Source organism: Echinops telfairi, unplaced genomic scaffold (assembly GCF_000313985.2).
Source record: "Echinops telfairi isolate 266 unplaced genomic scaffold, ASM31398v2 ScPeMD7_7469;HRSCAF=8507_0, whole genome shotgun sequence".
Taxonomy (NCBI): Eukaryota; Metazoa; Chordata; class Mammalia; order Afrosoricida; family Tenrecidae; genus Echinops; species Echinops telfairi.
In genome coordinates, this window is record NW_022111372.1 from 18,883,388 (window position 1) to 18,891,933 (window position 8,546).

General features: G+C 42.6%; 1 pseudogene; it reads right to left on the minus strand.

Moving 5' to 3' along the window:
• Nucleotides 1-111: 111 nt before the first annotated feature.
• Nucleotides 112-1,851, minus strand: LOC123521043 (annotated as a pseudogene).
• Between the last annotated feature and the right edge of the window lie 6,695 nt (nt 1,852-8,546).

Here is an 8,546-nt window from a genome sequence, read left to right on the forward strand (position 1 = left end):
CCAGCAAATACCAGAACAAAGTTTGTGCCATCTCCAACCTCTTGTTCTTGCATGTGAGAAGCCATTACAATCATTTTTGCAGCAGGATGTTGTACCTTGAAGAGGTTTAAATTTAAATATCAAATTGAAACACTACCTTCAAAGCAACACAAATTCATTCATTTCTTCTTAAATGAAGACTTCAATTTCTCTGTGGGCCAGGTAACTATTAGATCCTGTTAAACAGTGATCATGAGAGAAAACAAAACAAAAAACAATTCCCTTTGGGCATAATCACACAAATGTATTACTGAGAATGGAAACAAATTCAAAGTGTCCTCTTTTGATAGTTATCCTACATGTAAGGTTCAGCACATCATTATCCTAGAGTAAGAAAGCATTGCTACAATATTATATAAACATCTATGGAAATATTAAAACATGAAGCTTAGTATTTCACGTCCTCTTATCTAGGTTTATACACTTCAAAGGTGCTGCTTCCCTCTTTCTAAATCCTTCCCCAAACTATACTGTGCTCTTTGATTCATATCACACCAAAGAAGCAATTTTGGCAACCCCAGGGAACGTAAATCAGGTATCCCCCCCCCACCCCTTTTTCCGGTTGTGGGAGGGGTGCCTAAACGGACATGACTAGAACTTTAGGGTGAATGGGTTAGTTTCCCCATGGGATTCTCATAGGACATACCTGTAACCAAGAATGAGCAGTTACAGCCATGATGTGGTGTGTATGTGGGTGTGTGTGTGTGTGTGTGTGTGCCGGCAGGGGGAGAGAAATCATTCTTGCAATTTCCCTGACCTTTTGCTTCAGTTTTCAAATTTATACAAAAACTTCTAACAAATTTGTGATCATTCTGTATCCTCCGAGGAAACCTATCAAGGTTTGAGATCCCCAAACAGGCACTACAAGGTTTAGAGATCCGTCTTGAATTTTTTTTGGGGGGGCCAGTACAACAGTTTATTTACACTGGCAACCTCAAAGCCCCAGACCTGCTGCACAGCCGGAGCAGTGGCAGCAGGAACAAGGGGCTTAGGAGACAGGGCTTTGGTGTTTTGTTTTCCTTAGATGTTCACACCCACCACCTGAAGAATGAGAAGACCTTTTCCAGAAGAAATGCAGGTCAAGGTCACACATTAAAATCTGCCCAGCCAGCTCTGCTGAGTCACAGAGCTTTAATTAAAAGGCTCCTCTTATCCTGGAAGAAGAATGAGGGCACCCACTCACTACAAGGCCTGAGCCCAGAGAGGAGGGCCCCCTTTAGGCCCCACTTGTCTTTCACTAGTTGCTGTAAGAGGAATCGCTCTTTCTTAGTTTTGAACTGTGGATTATGTAGTCTGTGGCCTGAAGGAGAAAACATCACAGGGCTCTCAGTGCGCTGTCACCCGGACTGTGTGAAAAAAGCGTGAATCCACTGTGCCACTGCTTGCCCAATGAAGTGCTCCAGTTCTTGCGTGGAAGAGTTACTTAGGTGTTGGATACTTGGGAATTTCTGGAGCAGCAGGGGGCATTTCACTTTCCAACTCCTGGGATCTGCTGCAGTCTGGAGGAGGGAGGGCTTGGAGAGCTGAGCGTGCTTCTTCCTGAGAAACGGGTTTGTTCGTGGACTAATTGAATAATGAGGCTGGCTGCTTCCAGCTGGCTGGACACTGGAAGCAACACCATGCCGAGATCCAGTACTGCGAACTTTTGTACGGCTGGGAAGTACTGCTCGCTCATCTGTGTCTTCAAGTTGAAGATGACTGGGATTTCTGATCCGAACAAGCCTCTTTCTGTAGCTGTTTCCTGCCACCAAATCAGCTTCGGTGACATAAAGAATACAGGATCTGTTAGGCAAGTAAAAATCTACCGGTGTGAGTCCATCCTCAAAAGCGAGTTTAATTTTGCCTTGCATCTCTTGTGCCAGCTGTGACCCACGCCACCTCTCACTGGCCACGATGTGCCCCAAAGGCACATTTTGGGGCCTGTGCCATCAGGGAGGCTCCTTTCCACCAGTGGCCTGGATCTGTCTCACATTCTCGTCACCTGCGTGGCCCTTGATAACCGAGCTGCGTCCGCGCGTGGGTCCAAGTCAGCCCACCCGTCGCTCCCCGTCTTGAATTTTACTTGTCCAGCAGAGACTCTCAAAAGCCAGTTGTATTGGTAAATCCCACGACCTGTCCTTGATTACGATTTGTTCCATAAATCAACCTCATTCATTAGCTTTAGTTTTGCTTAAAAAACAAAACACCTCTTTCAGTTAGTTTATCTTTGTACAATGCCTTTTGGTACCCATATTTCTAGCTTTGGCTATGGTCATCTTCCATCCACCAATTTCTGGAATTCTGTCAGCATCTTCATTTGCTGAAGCTGAAAATCTTCCCACTCTTGCCTCATCTTTGAGGTCCCATCACCTTCCTTAAAATGTTTGCTCCACTGAAAAAAACTGTTGTTTTATGTCAGTCAGTATCCCCATAAATTTGTTCCAAGGGTCCTCAAACTTTTTAAGCAGGGGTCCAGTTCACTGTCCCTCAGACCGTTGGAGGGCCGAGCTATAATAAAAAAAACTATGAACAACTTCCTATGCACACTGCACGAGTCAGCTGCTAAGCAGGACAGGCAGCTGCGACAAAAACACCCTGTGGGCCGGATAAATTTCCTCAGCGGGCCGCAGTTTGAGGACCCCTGGTTCAGAACTTCACTGATTGGGAAGATGTTTACCTGAATTCTGTTCAAAAAAAGTACAAAATCTTTCTTTAAAAAAAACCCCAACCCAATTAAGCTGATACTGTTTTTTATTTGCTATGAAGGTGGGTGGCTCAAATTACTAATCAATCTACAGGAAAAAGATGAGGCTCTTTGCTCCTGTAAAGAATTAGTCTCAGAAACGTCTACACAGGGTCACTATGAATCAGAATTGACTCGATGGCAGTGAATTTGGCTCAGTGTATCTAGCATCGACATAAAGACAACTTGGATCATCAGGTATCAAATTTTGTTCATCTCTTCAAAAGAATTATATTGCTATTTAAAAGGTTATAAATGTTAATTTATCTACAGTTACATTTAAAAGATAGGATTAAGTTCTGGTGGTGTTAAAGGCTAAGTTTACAAACTTCTCCCTGAATTAAGTACTTAATGTAATTCCCCAATCATATTGCAGCTGTTTGTGTTCCAATGCAGGACCTTCCTGATGGTAGTATTCTTTCTGTAGCCTCTATTAATGTAAAACTTGAAGCTCAATAAAATTTCATTAACTGTATTTTCACAAAGTCAAGCAAATGGTATGGATGGTTAAAATAAGCAGTTTTAAGAACCAGGTATTTCTACATTATAGAATAATTTATGTCATTGTCAATCTATAAAACTAGAATAGAATCGATTAGATCTGATTATTAACATATAAACATTTATCACAACGGACTCTTTTATAAATTAATAACCTAAGATTTTTTAAATTGGAGTGCTTAAAATGTTGAGTTCAAAGAAAACACTTTAATTAAATCTGTATAAATTTTCAAGTAGGAAATTTAGTCACACAGTAAAACCTGAGAAAGCAGAAACCTTGTACAAAGTATAAACCTGGCAGAAAATAAAAATGCAAAAATTTCCCACTAACATAAGTGATTGGAAAGTAGTTACACGGCACCCTGCCAACTTAGAACACCTGAAAGACCCTGGAAAGCAGGGCAGTCTGGCTTGTTCTGCATCACAGCTTTCACTGCAGTCCCACCCACCTGCAATAAAAAAGATCTTCTGTATGTTAAAATATATTTGATGTTACCCAAATAGTCATTCTTTTAAAACTTACTTCTAGCTCTCTTAGAATAGTTGCTGCATCATTTGTTACAAACAATTTCTCCAGATGGTTGATAACCATTTTGTTCATTCCTTGAAAAGAATTAAAAAAGAGAAAAAAATCATTCTTATTCAATTCTTTCCTTAAACCCAGGTGTAAACCTAGTTGATAGTTGAGCACTGTAAAATATATTCACACTTTTAAAGTTGAGGATGCCAAATCTTATATTTTTGCTGATTTCCCTTTAGTTTAGGGTTAGCATGAAGCAAATGCTCAATAAACAGAAGGATTTACAGGTCCGGAATCCAATATAGGGTTGCAATGAGTCAGACTCAAACAGGTAACAATAGGTCTCAATGGGATAAAAGTCATATTTTGATGCCAATGCAATTAGAAATTACCGTTTGGGCCATATGCTGTCCGAGTAGTTTGGGAAAGCTCCTTGCAAGCCTGAATGTTTCTGTATACAGCCTCTTCTAATCCTGAAAAATGCTGTAAAATATTTCTGATTAAGCAAGAAGGGGAAACACAATTCAACACAAAAATAATCAGTACTACTTAGGGATTTGGGACATGGATTCAAAGTCTGACCGACTGGCTCTGAATCTTTTTCTGTTAATTAACCACATTGCATGACTGTTGCAATGTATTTAACATTTATTTCACCTGTAAAATGAGGGCAAGATTATCTACCTCACAGAATTGTTGAGATGATCAGACTTATGTATGTAAAGCACAGTATTTGGTTTTCATTAAGTAATTCCTATATTTGCTCAATAGTTGGATGAATGAAACATGACATTTTGAGACAGTTCACACCTACTTATACATCAAATCATAAGGCCCATACTTTTTTTTTAATGCAGTGAAAAAGTATTGCAGGGAAGAGTGCCAGTAAAATACCTCTTCCAAGTTTATCAGTATTTTCTAATTAGAAGTTGAAATATACACACTTTTTTGTGTTACGAGCCTAGACGTCTCATTCAGGATTTGGGTTAATCAGTATTTCCCACTTATAAAGTAATGAAACATCGGACTTCAAATACTTAGTACCAATGTTTTTTTGAGTTGAAAAACAAGTCCCCTGAGCACATGCTTATTTTTCTAGAGGTGGAATTTGGGACCTCAGATCTTATGAACAGCCTTCAAGAGCGCTGCTGTGCCAACAGAGTAACTGTTAGGCACATATGGTTACTAAAAATTAAAATAAAAAAAATTGTTTCTTCAGGTATATCAGTCACGGTGCAAGTGCTCAGTAATCACAATTGGTTAATGGCTATCGTTATCAGTACAAAGAACACTTCCATTATTGAAGAAAGTTGCAGAACTTTTATATAGTTCATTTAAAAAAACACAACCGTGAGCTAGAAATGTAAATAGCCACTACTTTGGAAGTTTCTTCAATTAAACGAAGTGGGCTTTTTTTTAAGCAGTGCTATCTGATCTTATGGTTTCCACTCTGACTCCTCCCCTACTCTCATGCGGATTAAAAAAAAAAAATCATACATTGCATCCTCCCACCCTCATACTTAAGACCCCCCCCCCCCAAAAGACCTTTCAATGTCTTTCCACCATAAATAAAATCCAAGGCCCTCTTGAGGGATACAAGTCCCCAAAGGATCTGGCTTCTGCCAACCTCAGTGTCCATTCTAAATCACAGCAAGTCCATAGGACAGAACTGCCCAAGTTGTCTTTCCAGACTGTTAACCCTTTCCTGGAGTTTTTTTTAAAAGCCTCATCTTTCTCCTGTGGAACAACTGCTGATGGCTTGGTGGTTCTGAACTGCTGATCTTGCAGTAGCATCCTGGTATACAACCCTCTATGCCACTATGGTTTCTGGTACCTGCCTATAAACCAAAAACCAAACTCACTATGGAATCAACTCTCACTCATAACAACCTTATTAAGGTAGACAACAGTGCCTGTGGGTTTGCAAGATGTAACACTCTATGGAATTCAAAGCTTCTGTTGTCTTTTCCAGAGGCAGATGGTTTTGAACTGCTGACCTTGCTGTTAGTAGCTCAATGTGTTTTACCCCTTTCTTACCATGGACCCTCGGCCCTGGCCACAGCTTTTAGAATTTCGTTTTTTACCATTTTTTCTCCCCTTGATAAGCTTTAGCCCCATCATCCCTATTACTGTTCATAACAGATCAAAACTCGTTTCTGTCTTTAAAAAATACTAAACTTTCTTATCTAAACTTGGTTGGTTCGTTATCAACTCAGCACTAAGTAGAGTCCCTCCTGAACATCGTATGTGTATAATTTGCCCCTGACAATTCTTTATTTCTTTCTCAGAATGTAGTCTGGGGAAACAAATGTCTTTCACTGTCGACCTGTAAGTCACTTACTGAATTAATATCTCCCATTATTTCATATAGTGTTCTGCAGAAACTGACATCTGAAAAACCTTTAAATAATGCTTTGTGATATGGGGTTGGTATGAGTTGAAATCGATTCAATGACAGTGGATAGAAAAAAGTTTTTCAAATCTAATTAATGAATTGTTTTCACTGGACTTAATTTTTCTTTTTTAGGAGAGGAGAAGGCCAATGCCCATTTCAGTAACATTTCCCCATCATTTATATTACATCCTGATATTCCATATGCCCAAGTTACCCCAAGGGTATCTTGCAAATACTAAGCACCTGCTAGTGCGCACTCTTCCTTTTGTAAAAGCTTAAATTGAACCAGTTTTTACTTTAATAAGTGAAATAACCTAAGTTCGGCTTCTACCTCTTTAAAGATGAGGAATGCAAGGCCTCGAGGGCTAAATTTTATATCCAACCAACAGAAGTGGGGACCAGAACCCACTAGGATTGCATGCAGCGTCCATACTACTCTGAACGCCTGCTTCGGCGGATGACGAATTCGGCGGCGTCCTTACCCACCCTGGAGTTTTGACACCACGGCATGAACCGGACAGGAATCGACCCGCAAACCCAAAGCAATTTCACCCACGTTATTCGCCTTCGTCCTTTAAAAAGGGGGAATCTAATCGGCCCCATTTTACAAGTGAAGGAAAGGTGCTAGAGGGGCTTTGCATAGGCCCAGCTAGGAAGTGAACGCAAACCCGGCGGCGTGGCCCTCCCGGGTCGCCGGGGCCTTCGGCTCACCAGGCCCTTCCCGGGCCGGGGAGAACCACAGTGCCCGGGGGTCTGAGCGGGCGCGCCCCACCGTGCTCTCCTCTTTCTGGAATCTTCGCCTCCCCCGCCTGACGGGCCGAGGGAGCACGCTCGGGCCGTTAGTAGGCCCTCCTCTGTCGCTGCGGTCGTCGCAGCCCCAGGCAGACCCTCCCACCGTACCCCCTTTTCAGCACGTCTTACTTTCGCTCCTTCCTTGAGCATCTGGGCAAAGCCCGGAGCTTTCGGGACGTGAAGCGCCATGGCCGGGCCTGAGAAAGCAGCTCACGCGCTCACGTTTCAAGATTCCGGGGGAAAACGAGGGGCGCGCACAGCCTCCTGGGATCGCAACCAGCGGCCGCCTCACGCTCGTCCTTTCTCCAGCCGGACACGCCTATTTTCTCTAGCACATTCCCCAACCGCCTGGGCTGAAGCCTCGCGAGAACTATGGCAGTCCCCGCAGCCAGAACCGAGCAGACGATATTCAATCACGTCGATCGGTCAGCTCGATCGTAGATCGCACTTCCTGTTGTTGCCTGCGCAAGGAGCCTTACGCAATTTGAGTTCCGCAACCCGGAGATTGTTTCCGGGGTGGAGAATCGGCGGGGATGCTTGCGTTTTGACCTGAGCCCACACCGCCCAAGCTTAATTTCCATATATTTTTCCAGACCCGCCGGCAACATTAGGTCAGATGTGCCTTTTTGTCTCTCCGAAACCAAGCAGCTTTCATCACATCTAATGTGTGTGTACACGTGTGCCTATATAGACTTACATCCATGCTTCGAAGAAAGACTGGGCTCTCTACTGTAAACAGTTGCAGTTAACAAACATCCTTCCTGTCCTAGAGGGTGGCTATGAGTGGGCATCGACTCACGGCAGTGAGTTTGGTTTTGTATATACAGTGATAGCTCGATCTCACGGCTTCAAGCCGGAGCTTCCCATTATTCGAAACAGTGGTGTGTGTGTGTGTGTCCCGGCTTCAAGCCGGAGCTGTCCATTATTCGAAACAGTGAAGTGTGTGTGTGTGAGCTTTCCATTATTCGGAACAGTGAAGGGGTGTGTGTGTGTGTGTGTGTGTGTGTCTGCTCGGTGTTCGCAACTTTGCTTGAAAATCAGACTTGAAAAAATCTTTTTAGGCCCAGAGTCACTTGTCGCAGGGATGACACTTCAGTGTAAACGCTGCTCTTGCTCAGACAATATATAGTGCATATCTTATTCCATTAAAAGATTCATCACTGCTTCCCGCCCCACTCCCCCTAAAATATCGAAAAGGTCCGAAGGAAGTTAGTGACGCCAGCAATAACTCTAAGGAAAAGTGAGAAACATGATAGAGTTAAAAAGGAAATCACTGCCAAATTTGAATCAGGTCCCCAATTGTCTGATTTGGTGTCTGAATGTAACATGATTAAGTCAATGTTATTAACATTTTTCGAAAGAAAATGTGATTAAAGCTGCGAATATATGGGGAACTGATTACAAGGATCTACATATAACTTTCTCCCTGGGGGATGGACAACAGAAAAGTGGGTGAAGGGAGACGTACAGTGTAAGATATGACAAAATGAAAATATATAAATTATCAAGGGTTCATGAGGGGTGGGGAGCGGGGAGGGAGGGGAATATGAGGAGCTGATGCCAGGGGCTTACATGGA